This window comes from Sapajus apella, unplaced genomic scaffold, assembly GCF_009761245.1.
Source record: "Sapajus apella isolate SASKATOON/1434 unplaced genomic scaffold, GSC_monkey_1.0 scaffold1, whole genome shotgun sequence".
Classification (NCBI taxonomy): Eukaryota; Metazoa; Chordata; class Mammalia; order Primates; family Cebidae; genus Sapajus; species Sapajus apella.
Window position 1 is genome coordinate 84,072,521 of NW_022436941.1, and position 24,250 is coordinate 84,096,770.

Sequence of the window (24,250 nt, forward strand, 5' to 3'; positions counted from 1 at the left end):
ATTCTGGATATTAGTCCTTTGTTGAATGCAGTTTGCAGATATTTTCTCCCATTCTGTGGGCTGTTTACTCTGATGATTATTTCTTTGGCTGTGCAGAAGCTTTTTAGTTTAGGTCCCATTTATTTTTGTTTTTGTTACATTTGCTTTGGGGGTCTTAGCCATAAATTCTTTGCCCACACCAATGTCCAGAAGTGTTTTTCCTAGGTTTTCTTCTAGAATTCTTACAGATTATGGTGTTAGATTTAAGTCTGGATCCATCTTGATTTTTATATAAATGGAGAGGCACGGATCCAGTTTTGTTCTTCTACATGTGGCTCTTTTGTATTTCCAGCACCATTTATTGAATAAGAAGTCCTTTTATCAATTTATATTTTTGTATGATTTGTCAAAGGTAAGTTGATTGTAAGTATTTAGCTTTATTTCTGGATTCTCTATCCTGTTACATTGGTAATTTTTATTTTTATTTTTTTAGAGATGGGGTCTCCATATGTTGCCCAGGCTGCCCTCAAACTCATGGCTTCAAGTGATTCTCCCACCTTGGCCTCCAAAAATGTTGGGATTACAGGTGTGAGCCACTGTACCTGGATTGAGATCCTCCTCTTTTAAGATATGTGGTGGCATTCTTCTGAAAGAAAATCCTTAATATAATAATAGAGATTTATGTATTAGTAGGTCTTATTAAGTAATTTGTAGCATTATAAAATACCAATTTTGTAAAAGGTTTCACTTCAAATTTTCTGTAAACATTGAAGTCCCAATACATTTTAAGTTATTTGATTTAGCTACATATTTTCCATATCATTTCTAAGGCATACATTGATTCTAAGATTCTCTTTTGTAAGTGATTAGTCACTGCCATGTTCTGCTCATATTATTTCCTCATCCCACTTTCCTTTTAAAAAAAAAAGCTTCCTCTCTTAAAATCCTTGTTACTGGGATTCAAAGCTTCTGAAACCCACCATGTGCAACTATCATATGCAAATTAAAGTTCACTTTAAATTTCATTGGGAATATTATTTATAGGCTGTCATGAAATTAAAATCTTACATACTTCTCCATTTATCATCTGGAACAATATCTCTGTGAACAAGGAAAAAAGAGCAAAGAAATGATGGGTACAAGATAATGAAATCTGGTAGGTAAGAGCCTGCACAATTTTGAGATGAAGCTCTTATTCTTTACTTTTCTTTTGTTTTTATATATTGTGTCATGGTGATACAATGTATCACCCCAGTCATATCTTGGTTTATTAGAGAAGCTGAAATATTAACCTTGATTGGCAGAGTGGCTGTTATCATTTTTATGTATACTAGGCTAGGTCTGGGCTACCAATTTAAAGACGTTATCAACTGAGAAGTGGTGGAAAAGGTTGTGGGATGTCTGGTTATACTCTAAAAGTGTAAAGTCCCGTTGCAATACAATGTGAGCCCTAATGCAGAAAATACTCTCAGTGGAACATGTCCTCTTTCATAGCATCACTGGGAATCTTGTCCAGGGAGTTCAATGGGGCAGGTCACCAGAGGAGGACACAAGGGGCAAGTGCAGGACAGCCATGTGCATCATTTGGCCCATGTGCTGACCATATGAAACCTGCTTTGGGACTGGAAAATGCCTGACATGGCTAACCTAGAATATATCACTTTGCTGGTTCCTGGCACCATCCTTGTTTTTCATGTGCAGTGGCTGCTGTTGCATTGTTTAAACATTGCTATGGCTTGCTGACCTAGGGGAACCTGAAGCAAAAAATAAAAAAATTTTAAAAAGTTATCTACTGCAGTTCTAAATCAAATTTTAAAACAACAAACCATTTTAATATCTGTAGCTGGAAGGGAAATGTTTGGAGCTGTGCAACTGGCAGGCAAGAGTGTAGTGACTGAAGAAGAGATGATTCTTGGGCCAGTTTTGGACACAAATTGAACTAAACTAAAAGAAACCCAGGCAGACTGTCCTGTCTAGCTTCCCAGTAAAGTCAGAGGGGACCGTCCTGGCAGTACTGTGGATTTGTATGCTGGGATAGATACAAACAGCAAACTCAGCCCTGTGACTATAAAAAGAATTATTTTTTATGATGTGTTCGTTGTTTAAGAGCAGGCTGTGAGTTTTGTTCAACATTTAATTCCTATCCAGTTCAAAAATCAGAATTCTATCTTGTATGCTTAAGCTCTTTCAGATGTTTTTATTGTGTAACATTTTCTCCAGATTCTTCTTTTAATGTATGTTTGGTTTTTTTTTTTTTTCTCACAATCTGTTAAAAGATCACTTTGTGTGAATCTTGACACTGTGATGCTATTTCATGGTTTTAATTTGAATGTGAGCTGTTGCAGCTGGAAGCATATGATTAATGGTACAGACTTGTTTGTCACAAAAACAGATGATATTTTACATTTAGTCAAGATGCATTGAAAAATTGATTTGCTTATATTTTACTGGATGTAAGTCACGTTTTAATTCAATTTTGAATTCTGCTTATAATTTGAATTAATCTTAAACATACAGTTATATCCCTCATGATACAGCTAGCTATTGAAGGTATTTGAAGGATGATTAGAAAAATTGCATATTAAATATACATTATCCATTAGTTAGGTAGCTAATTCTGGTTTTCAAACTGGATTTTTAATTTGATTTTTTTAAATATAAAATTGTGCTAACTGAGTCATCGAATCTGGGAGTCAGTGTACAAAGAGTGGGAATAAAGCTTAGAAATGCATTCTTTTTGATGGCTTATATATTTTTACCTACTTTTACAGTTTACCTGCATCACAGGGTGATATTCCTGATATCCCTTGTCTCCTGCTGTCTTGAAACTGTGCCCCACACGAGACACAGCAATGTCTTCCAGATCCTCTACCATCATTCTGGAATCCAGGGTGGGGGCATTTGCTGCAGTGGCCAGTGGTCTAACCTGTCCTTCTCAGAAGCAGTATCAAGAAAGTTGTGTATGCAGTCTCCTTCAGAAATGAGTCTTACTAGTTTTTTGAGGCCTGTATGGCGTTCTACCTTCTAGCACTTTTATCTCATAGAAGAATATGAAACCATATTTGTTAAATCAGACGTTTCTTGTGCAAATCTGTTACACCAAATAGGAATTTGCTGTTTTCAAATCTCTGGCATGTGACTGGACTGAACAGTCCCAAACTGAGTATTTGCATGGTAAGGAAGTCAGTCTCAGAAAGCATGTATATATGCCATGTTTGAAGAGTTTTCATTATTATCATTCATTATAATTTACTAAAATACAACTTCTGCTTCTTTGTTAAAATAATCTTAGCTCTTCCTTGTGGAGCCACACTAACAAATAGTATATTGTTCCTAGATAGTAATTTGGAAACATGAATTTAGGTGTCATATATCCTGAAGGATTATTTTTCAATCTAATTATCTTCCATTTCTTCAACTATTTTTCCTATGATGTAGTCACCAGGTCTATCACTATCCTCCTTGTCTCCTGGACAAGTGTTAAGTTGTGGTGGTCCCTTGTAAAATATGTGCCCAGAAGCATGATGCTATAGATGTGGTCTGACCAGTGACACTCATCTCTCTGCTTCTAGGTTCTCTTTTTCTTTTAATGCCAACAACACAAGCCATAGTACCCTACTGGCCCATGTTGGATAAGTTGTCAAAACATCCAGCTGTTTTTAGTCATGTCTTTCCCATTCTGTTCTTCAGTTGTTCTTTTTTTATTCCAGGTACCAGACATTACTTATATCTCTATTAAATTTCATTGTGTAAGCGCTGGCTCATTGTTCCAGCTTGTCAAGAACTTTTTGACTCTTTTATCATCCAAAAAATTAGCAATTCCTTTCAGCTTTGAGCCATCTATAAATGTTAAAATAATATCTTCAACTTTTTTATTCAATTAAAATGTATAAACATGTATCAGAACTGTTTACTCTGTGCTAGTCTGATGCTCCCTGCTAGATATAACAAGATGAATAAAATGTAATTATTCTGGCCAGGCGCAGTGGCTCAAGCCTGTAAGCCCAGCACTTTGGGAGGCTGAGATGGGGGGATCATGGGGTCAATAGATCAAGACCATCCTGGCCAACATACTGAAACCACATCTCTACTAAAAATACAAAGATTAGCTGGGTGTGGCAGTGTGCACCTGAGGTCCCAGCTACTCAGGAGGCTGAGGCTGGAGAATTGCTTGAACCTGGGAGGCTGAGGTTGCAGTGAGCCTAGTTGCGCCACTGCACTCCAGCCTGGCAACAGAGTGAGACTCCATTTCCAAAAAAGAAAAAAAAATGTAACCATTCCTTCAGGGAGCTCACAAGCTATAGGGAATAATAGACATGTAATTATAAAACCGTAATGCAGTGTGATAATTGCTATGATAGAATTATGTGTGAAGTACTTTGAAAACCAAGGTTGGTTGCAAATCTTAGAAGACCTAGCTCCTTTCATATAGGCGCAAATCCATGAATTTTGGGATATGTCAGTTAAATCAGCTACAAACCTACCTAACTACTACCATTTGATTTCTTTCTTTCTTGCCCAAGGATACAGTAAGAGACTTGTCAAATATTCTCCTGGAATGACCCTATACTATGGTATTCCCAAAATGTACCAACCTCGCAGATTAGTCCAAAAGGAACTGAGAATTATTTAGAAACACTTATTCTTGGTGAACTCATGGTGGTTCATGATGATCTGAGTTTTAAAATCTGGGGCAATATTTGCCTATCACCAATCTTCTGGTAACTTTCCCATTCTCCAGGGTTACATAATATTGCTGAGAGCAGTTTTGCAGTTACATCTGAGTTCTTCTGCTATCTTGTGTGTAATCTGTCTGGATCTGGCGACTTGAGTTAACTTAAAGAAGCTTGATATACTCTCTCCTATCTGCAAATTTACTTTCCTCTTAAGTGTTTCCAAAGTTATTCTTTTTATGCCTTCTCTAGTTTATTTTATATATGTATATATCTATACATATATTTTGCTTATCTGTTCTTAACATTTTTGCGAGTATAAATTCATTTGAGCCTTTAGTCTTTCCCTTTCTGGTAGCTTCATCCTCCTTTAACTGTCTTCCTCTTATTATGTTGAAATCCTTTCTACAGTCTAGGGTAAATGATCATTTATGGTATTATAGTCTCTGGAATAACATAGCAGCCGTTTCTTCTTTGATAGTCACAATTAATTTTGGAGACTTAGGTTTGCCATTGTTTTCTTACCTTTCTTTACTATGAAATTGTCAGCTGAATAATGTATACATTTATCAGACCTGAGGACCTTATAGCATCTACATGTCTAGTAGCGTCTGGCTTTGATACTGTGTCTGTTAATAGCAATATGCCTGCCACCAAGACTGGACAAGTCACGTATTTGGCCATGAACAGTATCTGCGTGGGGGTACTGCCAGCACTTGCCACTTTGTCTCTCCACAGGGTTTGATTTTTGACTTACCCTCCTCATCATCGACTCATTTTTATCAGCATATCTGTCAGTACTCCTAACTGATTCTGACTTGTGGGGAACTTTGACTCTTTAATATGGTTTGACATTTTCTAATGATTAATGGTAAAATAATTTAACCTTTACTATCTATGTCCTTGGTAGGCACTTCCTATATTTTCTATATGCCTGTGTTGTCCTGTGTAATTTGGTATAGATCCGGCACTTAGTATTTGTCTGATTTTCTTCATTTCCTTAGATTAGATATTTAAAAACAGAAAATTCAGGATTAAAACATTTTAAGGCTCTTGATACATAATGCAAAACTGCTTATTAGAAAATGTACATAGATTTACATTTCTATTAGAAATACATTCTGTTATCTTTGTTATTGCATCTTTTCTATTGTTGCAGATAATCGTTTAGATTTTTTTAGGCAGTTGGATAAGTGAAAAATGGTACCATACTAAAGATTCAGGTCATAAAGACCTTGGTGATAAAATGGGTTGCAGTAAAGAGGCTGGCTAAAACCCACCAAAACCAAGATGGCCACAAGAGTGACCTCTGGTTGTCCTTACTGCTACACTCCCACCAGCGCCATGACAGTTTACAAATGCAGTGGCAACACCAGGAAGTTACCCCATATGGTCTGAAAAGGGAAGGTGTGAATAATCTACCCCTTGTTTAGCATATAATCAAGAAATAACCATAAAAATGGGCAACCAGCTGCCCCCAAACCTGCTGTGTCTATGGAGTAGCCATTCTTTTATTCTTCTACTTTCTTAACAAACTTGCTTTCACTTAAAAAAAAAAAAAAAAAAAAAAGTACCATATAATTATAGTTTGTATCTTTTAAATAACACATTAAAATTCTATGTGTTCATATCTCCTTTGCAATTTGTATCTATTGATTATTTTGCTCTTAAAAAATATTACTGTTTTTATATACTGGTTATTCCAGGTGAAATTTTGGGCTAAAGATTTCCTTGAGATTTTGATTGGTAATGTCTTCACCTCACTAGTAAATTTGGAAAGAATTAAAATGTTTATTATATTAAATGCATAAATATATTTAGTAAACATAGTCATTAAATTTGAAAAGAATTATTTTTATACTATATGGTAGTATAAGAAATATAAGAAGTATACTATCATATAAGAAATATACTACCATATAGTATGATGTGCTTCATTTTTACAAATATTTTTTGTGTATGCCTGCATGTGCATGTGTTTGTGTGTTCATCCATATATATATTGGTATATTTTTCCATATTAGCATATTTTATTAAAATATTTGTTAAAATCACTAGATTTTTCAGTGTTTTTCAATGTATTATAAAAAATTTGAAAACATTTAAATTTTGGTTCTTATCACCTTATGGAACCATATTATTATTAGTTCTAAGTTTTCTAGTTAATTATTAAGGGTTTGTATCTGTAAATAATCATACTTTTTTCCCTTGCCAGTGGCAGTACCTCTTATATTAGTTTTCTGCCTTACTATATTGGCTAGAATTTTAAGAACAACACTCAATAATTCTGGTGATAGTGTAGCCATACTAATTTTTATATCCTTTGCAGCTAGTATATAGTATTTGGCACATATAAGGTTCTCAGAAAATGCTTTAGTAAATTTACTTGAATTAAGCAATGAAAGAGCTTTGACTCTAGTTGGTAAACTAAAAACATTTTACATAGGTAAAATAGTACAAAATAGGAAGTTATGCATGACATTAAAAACTATATATAAAAGACTACTCTGGATCCATAGAGGAGGGAAAAAAGATTATATATAAATATAGTAAAAGGAAGGGTTTTGTGGTACAGGTGGCATTTAGTGCAGGCTTAGGAATCGATTATACTTGAAAATATAAAGATAGGGAAAAAGTAGATTCCCAGGAGAAGGACAAATTCAAACCAGAGACAGCAGCAGTTGGGAAGCATAAAGGGTATAAGGGGAAAATATGAGCAGTTCATTTTGGCTTGTGTAAAGGTTTCATAAATGGTGTAGAAAGATTCAACGTTAGAAAGGTCATTTGGGTCAAATCATCAAAAGCCTTGAATGTCAGGCTAAATTCTTTGGACTAATGCTTTGCAAGATTTTTCACATTATCAGACATTGAAAATGCTAATATTTTAATGGTATATTAGGATAAGTAGAAATTGCTTACTGCTAGAAGGGATGACAAGAGATGGGGAGAGCACACCCCAGGTCCCACTGGATACCCCAAGGGCTGCAGGGATCTCAGCACTTCTGTAATCCTCCCAAGGCACATCTAAGTTGGGAAGAAGACAAGATTTGTAGTTTCAGATTTTACCTAGACATTCCTCTCTCAAATTCAATTTAAAGCTGTTTTGCTTTTTCTGCCAAGGAAATAATCTTCTCCCCTTCATACATACATACATATCTTTACTTAGATGTGCCAAATAGGTTTTTAGTTTCCAGTTCAACTACCTAGAGTCCCATTCATTTAAGTTTCCTTCAAACCATGGCTTTTAATTGAAAGAAGAGATGACTATGTACCTGTGTCCCAAGTTCTTTTAATTCCTTGCTACTTAGGTTTTAGCCACCAAAGACCAATTCTGTATTTCCCAGGTACATATCATTGTATTTGTTTTGCCCTGCTTGTTTTTCATTTTATGATCCTTTTGAAGAATAATTACATCTCAGGACTAACAAAACTGAATTTTAACATGAAGTTCTCTCAAGATAGCCTATGATCTCCTAATAAGTTCATAATATATCATTTCTGATAATACTTTCAGGGAATTAGTTTATGGCCCTCAAATAATAATAAATCACATTGTTAACTTTTAAATCTGAAAGAGCTATTGAAGACTAAACAAAATTACTTTAATGATTTTCTATGAAAGGATTTTCCTTGATTAAAGAATTAAGTTTCAATACCAAAATATCATGATTTAATGATTCCATATCTTCATTAGGTGTTGCATTAGCAAAGAGAGTGCTTCCCAGAACACTTTTTTTCCCTCTGTCTTGGCATTTTACCAATTAAATTGAGAACATAAAAATATATTTTAATTTAATATTTTAAAACATGGGTGTTTTGTTTTGTTTTGTTTTTGAGACAGACTAGAGTACAGTGATACAATCATGGCTTGCTGCATCCTCTGTCTCCCAGGCTCAAGCAATTCTTTTGCTTCAGCCTCCCAATTATCTGGGACTATGGGCATGTGCTACCATGCCCAGCTGTTATTTTACTTTTTGTAGAGATGAGGTCTCCCTATGTGGCCCAGGCTGGTCTTGAACTCCTGGGCTCAAGCAATCTTCCTACCTCGGCCTCCCCAGATTCTGGGCTACAGGCATCAGCCACCGTGTCCAGGCAATATTTTAAGATATTTTAATGCTGACAATGGGTGACAAACCTTACAGTTGATTTTAATTTCCTTTACATGTATTGATGGTACTTTGGTTATGTTTTAAAAAATAATTCTTATCTTTTAGATATATACTAAAATATTTGCAGATGAAAGTATGTAATATTAATGGTTTACTTTAAAATAATGTAAAGGAGAAAGTGAGAGGAGACTGGATTAGACAGGATTGTTGGTAATGGCATTCATCAGACTTTCCTGGTTACGTTTATATGTTCAAATAATAATAAATGAAAATGTCAGGAATATAATTCTTCATTTATTTGATGACCATCAGAAACCATATAATACTATTGGGAAAGTAGGTGGCTATTGCATGCTGCATGAAATCTGAACTGCTGTGCTTTTAATTTCTCTTCGTTGCCTTATTTTTTTTCATGGTTATTATCTCTTTTTAAATTTGTTTATTTCATCTTTTGTAACTATCTCTTCTTGCTGTTGTCTGTGTGCCTGTTTCTGGTAGATTCTCTCTTCCATCACCCACATAATGATTTACTACTTCTAATGTGCTCTAAATAGGGAGTCAAGAAACTAAGTGTGATCGCTTTTTTTTTCTAGGTCAGAATTCTGTGCAGGCCTGAGGGACTTTTTAGAATGCTAAGCATGTGAGAGTTAGGATATTAATTTGGGGGCATTTCTGTTGGCTGCCCCATGGTTCCTAATTTTTGGCTGTGTTCTGGATAGTTGAGGCATTCTATCAATGTTTAGATTTATATATTAGAGGTTTAAATTTAGATTTAAATATACAAACAGTCATATTTATTGAAATGTATCAGGAGGGGATTTTTTTAAAATGCAGTGCTAATGATGGTAATAAAACTTATTTATAACTCATTGAAAAGAAATTTAATTTTTCAGTGTTTTAAGAATCAAAATAGTAAATATGGGAAATGCTTGTGTTGCTCAGAGATAGGTTGAAGCCTAAATGACATAGTGTCATAAATGTATTATCAACTCTGACCTGTGAGACTTTGAGCTCATGAGTCAGGCAGGGGTCATGTCTATTTGGTTTGCCACTGTATTCCTTATGCCTAGTGCTACGTCTGATACAAAGAAGCTACACAATCCATATTTGTTAGTTGATTATGCGAATCATAATATAAATCAGATGATTGTTTTAAATTCAGCACACAAATTCCTATATTAGCTATCTAAAATGTCCAGAAAAATTGGTCTCAAAATGTAAGTGCAAAAATCTGTCAGCCCAGAGCAGTCATAAAGAACTAGACATGCAAAAACTGATGCACTCTTATATGTCTAGCTTCTGAAATTGAAAAGATAATCAGTTTGCTTTGGATCACAGTGGATAGAGAAAATAGTCTTATAAAAAATAAAATTAAGGAATGCTTCACAGGGAGATAATGTTTGGATTCGGGCTTGAAATATGCATAAGAATTTTCTAGGTATGCCATAAGTATAACAGAGGAAAAACAGCCAAAAATATATCCACAGTGGACATCTGAGTCCATTTGTGCTACTGTAACAAAATACTTGAGACTGAATAATTTATAACAAACAAATTTATTAGCTCAAGGTTCTGGAGACTGGACAGTTCAAAGGCATGGCATTGACACATGGTAAGGGCCTTCTTACCGTGTTACCCCGTGGCAGAAGGCAGAAGAGCGATAGATTGAACGAATAGCCTGAAGCCTTTTAATAATCAGCATTAATCCATTTGTGCTGGTGGATCCCTCGTGACCTAAGCAACTTCTATTAGGCCCTACCTCCCAACACTGTTGGATTGGGGACCAAGTTCCCAATACATGCTTTTTGGGGGACGCATTCAAATCATAGCAGTGAAGTTTTATAGTGCCGAAGAGCTTGGCAGTTACACTGGGTTATAGAGGAGAGGTCAGTTGGTCAGTAGACGATTGACAATTATGAATAAAGGATAAGGGGTTCAGAATGACTTAAGGTTCATAGTTTCGGCCAGGTGCAGTGGCTCACGTCTGTAATCCCACTTTGGGAGATTGAGGCAAGCAGATCATGAGGTCAGGACCAGCCTGACCAACATGGTGAAACCCCGTCTCTACTAAAAATACAAAAATTAGCTGGGCATGGTGGTGTACGCCTGTAATTCCAACTATACAGGAGGCTGAGGTGGGAGAATCACTTGAACCTGGGAGGTGGAGGTTGCAGTGAGCTAAGATCCTCCAGCCTTCGCGACAGTGAGACTCCGTCTCAAAAAAAAAAAAAGAGTCATAATTTCCATTTTTGCTGCTAGGTCTGACAGGGAGTTCAGGAGGCTGGGCTGGAAAAGAGTGTATAGCAAGAATGACTTTATTTGGGGACAAGTTGAGTTTAAAATATCTGGGAAACATCTAGAAGGGAACATATGATAGAAAAACTTAAAGTGTTGGTGTTCAGGAGAAAATTAGATCAGAGCATTTGAACTGTTTTCATGATATTAGAGGTAGATGAAATAATGTGAGTAAAGACTTTCCCAAAGAGGATGTACAACAAGAGAAGAAATAAGCTGATGAACAGAATTCTGGAGAATATCAGCAGAGGTAATTCTTAATTGGAGAGCTGTGTACTCTGAGGGTGGAGACTGTGTCCTCTTCTTAAAAAAAAAAAAAAAAAAAACCTATGCAGTACAGCACAGCGCAACACATGGCACCCGGCAAACCCTCATAGCAATTTTTTTAAATGTTGCTTTTGAAAGAAGTATTTTGAGAATGCAGTAAATACTACTGACTGGGGCAATCGTGGGTTGCCCATCAGACCAATGGAAAATTATTAGTTTTTTTCTTCTTGTAGTTCATTAATCCACATTTGGGAATTTCTACCTAGCAGCATATTCATTGTAAACTTTGCATTATCTATTGCTGTGTAACAATTCACTACAAATTTAGGGACTTATCGCATGTTTTATCAATAAATTAAACATAGAATTACCATTTGACCCAGTAATTCCACTTATAGAATAATATATACAAAAGAATTGAAAGCAGATGTTCAAGCAAAAACTTGTGCCCCAATATTCTTGGCCACTCTATTTGCAATAACCAAAAGATGGAAGCAGTACACATGCTCATTAGCAGATGAACAGATAAACAGTGTGGTATATCCATGCAATGGAATATTAGTCATCCATAAAAGGATCTTTCTATTTCTTGTTTTTGTTGGCAGATTTCAGTTCCTTGTCGGGGCAGTGTTAGTCTGAGTATCTCGGTTCCTAGTGATTGGTGGTCAGAGAATGCACTCAGTTCCTTGCCCTGTATGCCTCTCCAGTGTGGCAGTTTGCTTCATAAAAGCTTATGTACGGAGGCCGGGCACGGTGGCCCACGTCTGTAATCCCAGCTCTTTGGGAGGCCAAGGTGGACCTATCACCTGAGGTCAGGAGTTCGAGACCAGGCTGGCCAATGTGGTGAAACCCCGTCTCTGCTAAAAATACAAAAATTAGCTGGGTGTGGTGGTGCCCACCTGTAATCCCAGCTACTCAGGAGGCTGAGCCAGGAGAATTGCTTTCCATCCTTGGTGACAGAGTGAGACTCTGTCTCAAAACAAACAGAAAGAAGCTTGCTTACTTGGAAGGAATAGAGAGAATCTGTTAGGAAGACTGAAGATACTTATTCAAGGAAGTGACATCCCATCACCTTGCCACTTTCTGTTAGTTAGAAGCAAGGCACTAGGCCCGCTCATACTCAAGTAGAGATTACACAAGGTGTCAATATCAAGAGGTGAGGATCCTTAGAGATCATCTTAGAGTCTACCTGCCACAAATCTTAAGTGGTAGCCTTCAGCATGTAACATTTCTGTGGGATTTGTAATTACCTTGGGATGACTTTATGCTATTCTTCACAGAATCTTCCTTATTTAAATCCGAAATCATTGAGTACCTATGACTCCATTATGGCAAGTATAAAGAAAATATGTGGTGTCTGGCTTTATGAAAATACAAAATATGGGTCATTCTCTGGATGCTGCCTACTTTTGTTGTAGAAAGTTTTCTTATACGTTGATTATTAACAAGGATTCATGATTTTAGATTGATTTTTGCTAAGACTGTATTTGTGTATAGGTTGAATAGAATGATCTGATTTTTGAGGTTTATAGCAAAATCCTCATTTTTCTAGTTAAGGAAGGGACCAAGTCTTGAGGAATACAAACCGAAGGATGAAGATGTGGTGGATAATGTCTTTTTTTCTCTGCTATGTTTTTCTGTGGTCAGACATTTGTATATAAGAAAAAATATTCAGAACAGCAGCGAGCCTATGAGAAATATGTTTAAAACAAATTTTGAAGAAATGGACATTGATCTTATGTCAGAATTAAAAGCTTAAGCAGATTTAACATACTTTTATACAAACTGCCCTATAACTGTTTCTACATATCTAGAATAAAAAGAGCATGAAAGGAGTGATACCTTCTTATTAGTCAATATTAAAACAAGTCCTAACCTAATATCAGAGTTGTAAGAAAATTCAGCATTGTGGAACCTTCCTGGATACCCAGTAAATGTCTTTTCTCATGTAGTTTGTCCTCTGTCCTCAGGCAAATATAGTTTTAACTATCCTCATCTAAATAAAATTTAGACAGTAGGTGTAACATTCAAATTAGACTGTCTCTCTCTCTTTTCTTCTGAGTGTGTTCTTCATGGGAAACTGTATTTGGAAGTGAAGCGCTTAACCTCAGGCAATGTTTCAAACTCATTTGTCTTCTTTTTAGCTAGTGCATTGATCCCTACTCCTTTAATGCTGTGACACTCTCTTTTGTATTCCAAGTGCTGTATGATACATCCACACTTATATTTTAAAGTTAATTAAAATTAATTTCATTTTGAGAGTTCCACTTGCCTCTTGAGACAGTAAGATGCATTCCAGAGCCTAAGATAGAAGGTTGACAATTACAGATTTAGTGATGTGATTAACTGTGAAGAAACCTGCTTGATGGTATATGTGATATATGGGCTGGTCTCATTTTAATATATAGTGATTGCGTAAAGAAGGAAGTCTGATCACCTTAAGATACGATTTTAATGGTTCATTCATCCAGCTTTATTTATAGAAACTATTCATTTAGAATTGTCTGAAATAGCATCCTTTTTATAATGGCAATTTCAAAGCACAAAGGGGAAGCTTGCTTCTGAGAATTAAAAAAAGGGACTGTCCTACTTTAGAAAGAACCTCAGAGAAGAAACAGTATTTCAGATAAGAAATATAAAAGGAAGAAAGGGAGTGAGGAAGAGTTATTTTAGACTATATAAATATTAGACTGCTTGTACTCGAATCAATGGTTAGATAATTCACATAATCACTTCCCATTCATCCATTCATTAATCAACAAATATCGATGGCCTGCTCTGTGACAGATTCGGTATAGATATTGGAGGCACAGTGATGAACAGACAAATGAGAATCTTGGGGTGTTTTACAAAAGTTGATTACTAGAGCTTTGGAGCTATGGAGACAGGTGAAATTGGAATGCTTAAGCAAAAAGCTGTGAAAAGGCAGAAAAGGTAGGATATAAACAGTTACAAGAATTCTTAAGAAAAAGCCCATGTTGTGCTGAGATTTGTGTTTGCTTTTCTCATATTCACAATCCAATTATATTTTATTTAAAAGCCTACTTGACAGAAAAAAAGAGCACTTGCCTACAAATGACACCCCTTGCTTTAACCCATGCTGTCTGAGCTCTTGTTAGTGCAACTGTGTAAGCCACTGAAAAAAATGCTACCAATTTTTGGTTATCTATGCTTTCTAACAAAAGAGAGAGAAACATCATAAAGTGTGATAATAGCTTTATGTATGTATACTGTATGTCAGCCTTGTAGGTAATATCAACTCTCAAAGGTACACACACACACGTGCACGCAGACGTGCTCACGCACATGCAAACAAAACCAGTTTGTATTATTGATCTGTTTTGATTTTCATGAGTGTCACTTGAATGTTAACATGACTAATCACGTTGTTTGTGTTCAAGTCCAGTTGAAGACTGGACTAAATGTTCCTGTAATAAAGGAACATGTGTGTTCATCTGAAGGGGAGAAACTTTTTATTTGGTGTTAGTCAAGGGAAGAAATCTAGACAGCAATGAGGGAGGAAGACATTGGAGAATATAAAATATCGAGGCTGAGGTGATAATAGGACATAGAAGAAAGTTACTTGAAAAAAAAAAAAAAAAAAGGGGTCTGTCCCAAATAAAAGCTTTGGTTTATTTTTTATAACATTGGTTATTACAGGAATTTTGGAAAACCTATTCTTTGTCTCTTGTTCAGCGTCTGGTAGACTTTTACTTCCCAGTATTGAAAGAACTTGAATTAGCTAGTTTTCATCTGAACAGGTGCTGAATTAACTTGAGTAAGTTAGTTGAGCTGTTCAGCTAACTAACTAATTCAAGTTAGTTCAGTAGTTCTGTAAGTTATAGGCTGAAATGGTGGCCAAATAATAATGGTAACATCTATAACAAAATGACAGCTCACACTTATGAACAGTTAGCATATTCTAAGTGCTGTGTGAAAAAAGCTATTCAGTTCTCACAGTCCTATGAGGTAACTAAGTATTATTATTTTCCTCTCTTTTATTGAGAGGGAAACTGAGGCTTGGAACAATCAAGCTGATTTTTCAGGTTATTTAGATGATATGTGGCAGACCCAGGCTTTGAACTCAGTAAGCCTGACATCAGAGTACATGCTGTTAATCACTCTACCATTGTTCCGTCCATCAGGGCTGAATCTCACTCCTCAGATTCACTGCTTTGTTTTCAAGGAAAATTGTGTACTAAATTCTGAAAAAAGTTAGAAGCTTGGGAGAGTTCTGGAACATACCTGATCCCTAAACTTAGAGCTGCCCAAATTTATTTATGATTTGTAAAGTGCATTGACTTATCTAATTACATAATTCATATTATAATGTATATTAGTTTATGCACATTGTGATATTAAACATTGATGCCACCTTCCTGAAATCTAGACTGTTCCTTTGCCATTCATTACTTTATGCTTGAGCCTGAACATGACGCTAGGTGGCCTTCTGTAATCAAGAGAGTGACAACATGTAGAACAAAGGGAATGGGCCAGGTGGAGAAACGGAACTCCCACTTTAGGAGCTCTGATAAGCATTTCCAACAAGAATGCCATAGACAGTTAAAAGATGAAAGAGCAAATGTGAGTGGAATCATGTGTTTTAAAGCAAGCATAATTCTCTTAAGTTTTTGTTATGTGAGTAAATATGGTAATAACTTGTTTTGAGATCTGATTAGTCACAGAAGAAAAATCACTCAAAGTGAGGGACAAATTTAATATTCTACTTTTGAGCATCATGTCTTATAGTATGTGACTCTAATTATACTTTATGCTATATAGGATGAGACATTAGATGGGTTTTATCTCTTTTCATGGACTGTGAGTTTGTTTTAATCTAGAACCTCATGCATCTTTGTCAGTTTTGTCACAGGATTGGTAAGTTAAGTTTCTGATAAAAAAGAAAAAATACTGGTTTGGGAAATTGGCAAGTTGTGCTAGAATGCAGTTGCATTTCTGCAGTATTAAAAGATCTTACTTCACCGTGTGTATGCAACAAATATCTTTCTATCAGCCAGAAAGTCTCCATTTTGGCTCTTCCCAATTTATTGCTTTGGTCAACCTCAGTTGCAGCAAAATTGTTCCCACTAGCTTTTCTTGTCTGACCACCAGATTTTATAGAATACTGCAAAAGTGTTCTGCTTTTTATGACATGCCAATAGCTCAGAAATGAACTGTTCCGTAAACATTTGGAACTGTGCAAGTTGTGATCACCTTGGGGTTTGTGGTTCTTCTAGGGAATCAGCTGTTGGCTTTTGCAGGCATATGGACAGGAACATTTCCCCAGAACTGTTCCCACAGCTTTTTCTTTCTATGCTTTCAGTTTCTCTTGGCTACTGATTCTGTTGGGCATCAGAACAGTATAAAGTTTCACAAATAGGATAGAATCAAAAAATATCTTAAAGAACAGAGGTAATGTACTCTGTGTTTTTGTACAGTGCTTAGCACATGCTGTATTATGGCTGCATGTTTTCAAATACTAAGACAGGACTCTGAGAAAGGCCTAACTATGAGGAGAGTGAAGTTTTATTGTAAATATGTTTAATGAATTCTTAATATCAGATGTTGAGTGAGAGATTCCTTGCAGAACTGGGTATGTACCAGAAACATACAAATTACTTGTTAAAAACTACTCAAACAAGTCACCACCATCAACCAAAAAGATAGATTATTTGTATAGCAAAGAATGATTTGCTTGGTAAATTCTACATTCTACATTTGAGAAATCAGAATAAATATTCTATAAAAAAGATCAATTCATTAAAAACTATTGAGTTTCCATTATGGGTAAAACTGTTAGCTGTGGTCAGACTTAGAGTATGGTGGTGAATCAGACATGTAAATGCACAAAACTCCTATATGACTCTTCCAGTGTATTCAGGAAGATGAAATATGCATTTAGAATACTGTGCTACAGGGCGGAAAGTGTTACAAGGAAAACCAAGAGAAATAGACCAAAAGATTTTCAGAAATTATTCCCAGCTGCAAGATCAGGTAAAGCTTGGTTGGAGTAGGTGACATTTGATCTGGCCCTTGAAGCACATGTAGTGTTCAAATGTAAAAGAACTAAGGGGGCAACTCACATGGTAGGTACTCCAGGCAAAGGAGATAACAGAACCAAATGCGTAAGGATGGAAATCTTGGGTCTGGTCCAGGAGAGCAAAACATTTTCTTCATTTGTGGAGTATCCAAGGAGATCAACAGAGGAAGGTGGTAGGAATAGCAAAGTGGAGCCAGATTATGGAGAACTATAAATGCTAAATCAAGTCATTTGAGAACTTCAAGTTATAGGCACTTCATATTTTTGAGCAGAGTAGTGATATAATTTGAGCTAGTTTTCTGGACAAGTATTAGTACATTAATAATAATTCATGCTAGTTTTCTAGATAAATATCTTAGTTCATTTTCTGCTTCTATAACAGTACCACAGAGTGGGTAATTTATAAACAATACAAGTTTATTTGGCCCACTATCCTGGGGGCTGGGAAGTCCAAGTTCAAGGGATCTTATCTGGTGATGGTCTTCTTGCTGCATGGTAACATGCAGAAGGCATCACATGGTGAGAGAGCATGCAAGAGAGAGAGGAGAAAAGGGAGCAAACTCCTGAAATAATGAACCTGTTTCCAAAAGAACAGCCTTAATCCATTTTTGCTGTGAAGGTGAAGCCCTCATGACTTAATCAACTCTTTTTTCGTTTGAGACAGAGTCTGTCTCTGTCACCAGGTTGGAGTACAGCAGTGCTATCTTGGCTCACTGAAACCTTCACTTTCCGGGTTCAAACGATTCTGTTGTTTCAGCCTCCCAAGTAGCTGGTACTACAGGCGTGCACCACCATGCCCAGCTAATTTTCGTATTTTTAATAGAGATGAGGTTTCACCACGTTGGCCAGAATGGTCTTGATCTCTTGACTTTGTGATCCACCCACCTCGGCCTCCCAAACTGCTGGAACTACAGGTGTGAGCCACTGCACCCGGCCAACTTAATCACCTCTTAAAGGTTCCACCTCTTAATTTTGGAAGTGGCATTCAAGCCATAGCAACAAGTATAAGTAATTTAACTGGAGCTGTGCAAAGACCAGTTGGAAGGCCATCCTAATGATCCAGCTGGAAGGTGTTGGGCATATGAACCAGAGTGAGAATGTAAAAGAGGGGCCAGTGTCATAATGCAGGCCTGGTCCTCAATACAATTGTTAGGAATTGACATCTAAGATAATGATGTAAAATTTTATTTTGAGTCACATAGCCATCCAGAATACATGTTGAGAACAGATAAGGTGAAAAGAGGGCAACTAGCATGTCAGCTTGTATGGTGTGTAGAACTTCGTCTTATAAAAGGCAGGCTGAGGACTACCTGCCTTGGAATCTCCTGGGAGGCATGCCAGGAGTTCTTGGGCTACACACAATTCAGTCATCTTGCTAGGCCTTAAAGTGTGCGATCACTGGGTTAGAATTCCAATATAATGGTACCAAAGAGATTAGGATGCTTCCTGGGTGGACTCTTAGTTTGAGATTGCCCTCGCAATTCCAGCTCTTCTATCTTGGACCTGAGTCAGCCGAGGTTAGAATAAAGAGGGTTTAAAGCAAGACTTTTATTCCTGCTAGAAAATAGCTCTAAATTTATGCCTACATTTTAGTAGGTCTTACATGTCTCTTTTTCATATTAAAGACAATGAGTATCTATAGCTCTGAAACCTCTCTGGGATCTCAGGCCCCTTCACTTTTGTAAAAATTAGGCCCCCAAAGGGCTTTTGTTTATGTGGCTTGTATGTATCAACATGTGCCCTGTCAGAAATTAAAGCCATGTTAGAAATTTTTATAAAAGAATAATAAACTCCTAACATTAATATAAAAAAGCATTTTTTATAAAAATCAACAATTTAAAAAAAATAGTGAGAAGATTGGAAAATCTTTTCAATCTAGTTTAATAGAAGAGGGCTGGATTCTCACATCTGCTTCACTTTTAATCTGTTGTTATATGTGTTTGGGTTGAAGTACATAAAGAATGTCTAGTCTCACGTAGATAATTCAAAAAGAGAGGCATGTTTTAGTAACCTTTTTAGGTAACTGTTGACTGTCTTATTTGATGCTACACTGAAATTCTTCAACAGGTGGTTTCTTTTTTTTTTTTTTTTTTTTGAGACAGAGTTTCGCTCTCATTACCCAGGCTGGAGTGCAATGGCGCGGTCTCGGCTCACCGCAGCCTCCGCCTCCTGGGTTCAGGCAATTCTCCTGCCTCAGCCTCCTGAGTAGCTGGGATTACAGGCACGCGCCACCATGCCCAGCTGATTTTTTGTATTTTCAGTAGAGACGGGGTTTCACCATGTTGACCAGGATGGTCTCGATCTGTTGACCTTGTGATCCACCCACCTCGGCCTCCCAAAGTGCTGGGATTACAGGCGTGAGCCACCGCGCCCGGCCCAACAGGTGGTTTCTTAAACATCAGTTGTAATGCAGAATCTGAAAACCTTATCAGGGAACTTTTTATACTTAGTTAATTAACTTGCATTGGTCTCTCTTGTATTTGAATGTATTTTTTATCTATGCATAGTTTTGTAAAATCATGCCATTGGTCATTTGGAAAATATTGGTTCACTAGGAAGTGTAGAGCTTCTAAATGTTTACAGATTACTTTATGAATATCTGTCTGTTAATATCACCACCAGTCTCATCATTGAAAAGCTGTCAAGCTCACTCAAAACTTAGCTGAAACAAATTTTCTAAGATTCTAGCTTTTGCTTGAAAACAAATTTTATCACTGACAACAAATACTATCATTTGTTTTCCTTGAAATGTCAGGCTTATGCATCTAGTTTTGGGAAAATGTCTATCAAATACTCAAATCTGAATAATAATAGTTTGTCAGTTGAAATTTCAAGTAAAAATGGAGTTGTGTGTAAAAAAAAAAAAAAAAGTAGCTTACAATTCAAACAGTTGTATAGGTCCTTATTGTCCAGTCAACCATCTACTTTGGTATGTAACAACAGTGTATTTTGCTTACTTCCCATTTAGTCACATAGAATATTTTAAAAGGCGTGTTCAAGAGCTAATTTAATAAAACTAATAACCTTTATGCTGCATTAAGGGAATTCTCAGGTGAAACTGGCTTTTTCTCCCCCTGCAAGTATGTGGTAGTTAAGAATACGGTGACTACTTGTTTGTCACCAGTACCTCTGTGAGTGTTGAGTCACCTTTACCCACCTTTGCTTTTGTACCATATGTGAAAACAGCAAATAATGTCTTAGTGTAATTACTAACGTAGTTTTGTTCTCCTATGTCTTCCAAAAGGGTCTTGAAGACTTACCTTTTGAGAACCGCTGCTTAATGTTGGCAGACTTACTGGCTGTCTTCTGCTAAGTACATCATTGTTACATAAACCAAGTCTTAGTTTTTACTTCCATTAATAAGGATTGTATTTTTTGTGGTCTCTGCTTTAGAGCCACCAGCTAGTCAAATGGCTTAAAGTGACACTTACATGCTCTTCTTTGGGTAGCTGAGGGAGGCCCTGTTGGTGTCCCAGCCATAACTCCATTTCTGTGGGTATAGCCTGTGCCTTGAGGGTGAGAGTTGGGGTCTCTGACTACTTCAATTTGCTTTGCCTGGGTGCTTTGGGCAAACCAGAGGTGCTAGGAAATTAAAGCCTGCCTTCCTCAACAGCCCCCAAGCCACCACTGATAGGCAATTGGGCAGAGTCAGGAGAGGTGGCTAAGACACAACCCCTTTACCCCTAGCATCTGTTCTGTGCTATAGCTCCCAGTGTTCCAGCAGGATTAAACTCGGAGTCTCTGGCTTGATAAACCCTCCTTTTGTGCATTATTATCTCTTCCTCTGTTTTACATCCAACTCTGCCACTGGTGCTTCTCGTAGTCACCTCTCAAACTTTATACTGGGGGAATTAAAAATAAGGCAAAATAAGGTTTCTTTGCTGACTATCTTCTAGCCTTTAGGGGAAGGAAGAACATTTTTTTCTTCTTTTCTCAGAACATTTTCTTATGGTAGATGTCTAATAAATATAGAAATACCTTACTAAATGAATCTTTTAGGCTATGCAGTTAGCCGTACATACAGAAGTGTGTGGAGTATTTGTGCTTGGCAGTTTGGACCTGGAGGAAGTGCAGGTATGGGTGGTTGGCATTGTTCACCGTAAGTATTAACAGGCAGTGAGTGGGAGACAGGATCCTTAAGCAGCACAAGACCACCCCAGGTATTTTCCTCAGGGCTCTATAATAATTATTAATTGCTGGATCCAGTCTAGACACTCTGCCTGATTTACAAAGCCATCCATATTCTGTTTTCACACTAGCCATTTACTTGTCAATAACTCAGATTTTCTGTTTCACACTCATTCTCTTCACTGTGCCCCACCCATAAGCCACCTGTTCCTAATTTCCTCCAAGCTTATGCTTTGCTGCCCACCCCCAACCCATTGGATGCCTTGTACCCTTCTCTTCAATAGCCGTCTTAACTATTCTTTACAGCCTGTGGCTCTTAAACATGCATGCTCGTTTGAATAGAATATTCTGTCCATTCCCGTTTCGCTGGAGCCTCTCACATTCTCTGGGAAGCAGCACCATGTAGTGGAAAAGAACACGTGGTCTTTGGAGTCAGATAGTCTAGAGTTTGAATCCTTGATGTACCACTTACTTGCTGGACTTCAAGCAAAATGCTTGTCCTCTCTCTCTCAATTTCGTCTTCCATTAAATGAGGATAATAAAGTCTAAAGGGTGAAATGAGATGATGTATATAAACACCTAACAAGGTTAGATGCAATGTGATATGTAGGTGTGGTGGGGTGGGTGATGATATATGTTGATCATCTTTTATTTCCAATGTAGATATTCACAGTAGATCTCACTGTAGTCTGGGGACTTTGGTTTTCTGCAGCTCAACAGTAACGACTGTCTTTTTGACTCTTTGTTTTTTGACTGTTTGAAAAGTGAAACAGGAAAGTACATCTCCCTTTAGAGAAACTGACTTTAAATCTTTATATTTTTATACTTTGTATTGACTATTTAGTGGAGGAGCTTAACTTACTTTCCTATATTTTGGCTTGTTTTGTTGTGTGGGTGGGGAAGTCCATGATAAAAGTGTGAGTTTAGATATGTATGTCTTAGTCCTGCCTGAATTCTTAGTTGTTCATTTAAAAAATAAAAACAAAAAAAAAACAGATTGAGTCTGTTTAAAAGATGAAAAAAAGTCCGCAGAATCACCAATCTAAAAGACTGAGGTTTTGTAGATGGGAGGAGTTTAAAAAGAATTTAAAATTACTGCTTTTCTCTTCCTTCTCCTTTCCATCTCCCGTGCTGGGAAGCCTTCCTCTTAAAGTATTAATGACACTGCTGAGATGACCTGTGTTCTAAGGCTACAGTGTTCACTAAGATTTGAATACCCATTTACAATTTGAGTTATCTAAAATTGGCTTGTTTATGGGTCTCTGGTACCATTGAGTTTTCCAGAAGGAATTTATTCTTACTTCCTTTTAATTTTTTAAGACTGTAGTAAGAGGATGGAAAGAGGAGACCAGCTGAGCTTCTCATCCTGACTCTTCTGCCACCTCAGCGTGGCCAGCAGCAGTCTTGGTTGGCCTGTTGCTGAGTCCTTCAGCAGCTGCCCGCTGGGAAATCACCATTGGATGGGGGCAACAGCAGCCCCTCCTATACCAACAAGGCTCTGTGGTCTTCCTTTCAGAGACAGGATGAGATCTCTGTAACTGCTCCTGTCGTAGTGGTTTCTAGTGGTCTCTTATGTCAGAGGTCACTTATGGAAATGTCTAGAGTGGCACTGTCCAATGTGGTGTTTTAACTTCAAATAGAGGAATCAAACAATTCAGTTTATTCACAATGATACTAGCCACATTTCAAGTGCTCAGTGACCACCATGCTGGAAAGCACAGATGTAGAATATTTTCATCACTGCGAAAATTTCAACTGCACAGCAGTGGTCTAGAGATCAGATTTTCCATAGGGACAACTTTGAGAACCTGTTTTTATTATTGATTCCTGAATATCACTGTTTTTAAACTCATTGGTTATGTCTTTCAAAGAACTACTCTTTTAAGGAACTTATTCAAAGCCTTTTAATTTAACAGGAGGGAACTTGATATTTTTTGGTTGCAAATTCTCCTAAAATTGGCTTGAGTAATAAGCATTTACTGTGCTCATGTAGTAAGGTCTCCTTACAATGTGCGTGGGTGGTTCTGTTGCTCAGGGATGTGCTGCAGGACCCAGGCTCTTTCTGTCTTCCTACCTCACATCCCCAGTGTGTAGATACGTCTCCTTCAAGGTTGCTAGAAGGCTGATGCTGTTCAGAGATTAAGCTTATCGCTCAATGAAATCTAAAACTATAAGAGAGGTGGTTCTCTTTGGGCATCTCTTTTTATTAAGGACCTAAGTCTTTTTCAGAGGTTCTCTGCAGACCTTTGTTAGACCTTTGTTAGGACTCTGACACAGGCCAAGCAAGACTGCTGCTGGCACGCTGTGGTGGCAGAAGAGTCAGGATGAGACGCTCAGCTGGTCTACTCTTTCCATCCTCTTACCACAGTCTTAAAAAATTAAAAGGAAGTTGGCCAGATGAGTACCTGCCCTTCTTTTTTTTTGGAGACAGAATCTCATTCTGATGCCCAGGCTGGAGTGCAGTGGCACAATCTTGGCTCACTGAAACCTCTGCCTCCCAGGTTCAAGCGATTCTCCTGCCTCAGCCTCCTGAGTAGCTGGGATTACAGGCACACGCCACCACACCTGGCTAATTTTTGTATTTTCAGTAGATACGAGGTTTCACCAAGTTTGCCAGGATGGTCTTGACCTCATGATCCACCTGCCTCGGCCTCTTGAAGTACTGGGATTACAGGCATGAGCCACTGTGCCTGGCATTTTTAACCTCTATGATGATAGGCTGGCTTTAATCTGAGCAGTATAAAGACTGAAAGTTTTGT

At 37.2% G+C, this 24,250-nt stretch overlaps 1 protein-coding gene and 1 long non-coding RNA gene across 7 annotated transcripts in view; both read left to right on the plus strand.

The window, feature by feature from the left end:
• ARL15 (ADP ribosylation factor like GTPase 15) overlaps positions 1-24,250 on the plus strand; it is a 418,972-nt gene that overhangs the window by 166,344 nt on the left and 228,378 nt on the right. The gene's annotated exons all lie outside the window — the stretch shown is intronic.
• Positions 18,227-22,504, plus strand: LOC116555555. The gene is made up of 2 exons (XR_004270583.1): positions 18,227-19,430; positions 19,747-22,504. It is a non-coding gene; the product is annotated as an uncharacterized LOC116555555 (long non-coding RNA).